The sequence below is a fragment of the Lipotes vexillifer genome, unplaced genomic scaffold, assembly GCF_000442215.2.
Source record: "Lipotes vexillifer unplaced genomic scaffold, Lipotes_vexillifer_v1.1 scaffold42, whole genome shotgun sequence".
NCBI classification, from domain to species: domain Eukaryota; kingdom Metazoa; phylum Chordata; class Mammalia; order Artiodactyla; family Lipotidae; genus Lipotes; species Lipotes vexillifer.
The window spans coordinates 1,849,196-1,851,198 of NW_006783436.1; positions in this window are offsets into that span (position 1 = coordinate 1,849,196).

A 2,003-nucleotide genomic window follows, 5' to 3' on the forward strand; every position below is an offset into this window, starting at 1 on the left:
GTTTACTAGCTCACTGTTTAGGGCACTAGTTCTCAAACCGGGCTGCACATTGGGATCAACTAGTAAGATTTACAAAAAATACTGATGCCTGCGTCCCACTCCCAGGTAATCTGATGTAATTGGTCTGGGCTGCAGCATGAGAACTAGAAAGTTTTTAAAACACCCGAGGTGATTCTAATGTATGGCCAAATTTTATAACCACTAATTAGGGAAGACTTTAAACCTGTTTCTGCACAAATTCTGGTTAAATAGGTTTGTATAGCCTAGTAGTAAAATATGCTGCTGTCGTATACAAATGTTCATAGCAGTGTTAGTCACAAGAGCCAAAAGATGGAAACAATCCAATACCCACAGATGGATGTGAATGGATAAACAAAATGTGGTATATACATATAATGGAGTATTATTCAGCCTTAAAAATGAATGAAATTCTGATAGATGGTGCAACATGCATGGACCCTGAAAACATCATTCCGAGTTAAATAAGCCAGATCTTGCATGATTCATGGTTTTCCTATGAGTCAAATTCATAGAGACAGAGAGTGGAATAGAGGTTACCAGGGGCTGGGAGAAGGGTGTGTGGGGAGTTATTGTTTAAGGGGTATAGAGTTTCAGTTTGGGGATGATGAAAAATTTCTGGAAATGGATAGTGGTGAGGATTGCACAACGTTGTGAATGTTCTTAATGCCACTGAATTGTACACTTAAAAATGGTTAAAATGGTAAATTTTTTCTTATTGTGTGTGTTTTTTGTTGTTTTATACAAATTTATTTATTTATTTTTGGCTGCCTCGGGTCTTCATTGCTGCACGTGGGCTTTCTTTAGATGCAGTGAGCAGGTGCTACTCTTCGTTGCGGTGCGCAGGCTTCTCATTGAGGTGGCTTCTCTTGTTGCTCTAGGCGCACGGGCTTCAGTAGTTGTGGCACATGGGCTCAGTAGTTGAGGCTCGCAGGCTCTAGAGCTCAGGCTCAGTAGTTGTGATGCACGGGCTTAGTTGCTCCGCGGCATGTGGGATGTTTCCAGACCAGGGCTCCAACCCGTGTCCCCTGCATTGGCAGGCAGATTCCTAACCACTGTGCCACCAGGGAAGCCCTAAAATGGTAAATTTTATGTTATGTATATTTTAGTACAATAAAAAAATTTTAAACAAAAAAGTTGCCAGTGGTGGGCTATGGGCCACCTTTTCCAGCTGGTTTTAGAGTGTTGATGGTAAGGAATGTGGTACAGAGTGATGTAGTTAAATGGCCTTAATAGAGTTTGTTTGGTGGTGGTTTTCTCTCCACACCATTTTTGAAGAAGGTAGCTCTTTTACTTTCCTAACAATTGTTAACTGTTATAAAACCTCCGCACGTGTGCAGACAGGTCGCGGCAGTAAAACTGTAATCTGCAATGCAATGCTGTGAAGACTATTGTGTGAGGATCCTTCTGAAGCAAACATCAGAAGAGTCTCTTTCACCCTCACACCTTTGATGTACTCCTGCCTGGACTGCACGTGTACACAACAAACAAAAAGACATGGAGATCACTATTATGTGAGGCATTTAGCAAGAGAAGTATAATTTGTATGGGACTTGACGATGTTTCTGGTGTTCCAAAGAGAAAGATGAATTGAAGTGAAATAAGTCTCTTTGGTATCAACTTTCATGACAAAAATGAGGCCATTTATAAACTTTCTTGACTGTTTGAAAGAGATGGATCACAATGTCAAAGAAAGGCCTTGATTTACTAGTCTGATAATTTGCTTGAGCAGAAGACGGGTGAGCTTTCTCAGCTTGGTTTTCCTATGCAAAGTAATTGTATCATAAATTCATCTTGGGTGCCAGGAGCATATTAATATTCAGAGTTTCTAAATTCTGAAAGATGTATTGTCCAGGAGATATGCTTCCTCACCAGGCAGAGGATTCTAGAACTGCACTGTCTAGAAGTGTGCTCTTGAAATGAGGCTAGTGCTACCGAGTATATTAATTTCCTATGGCTGCTGTAACAAATTTCACAAACTTAAA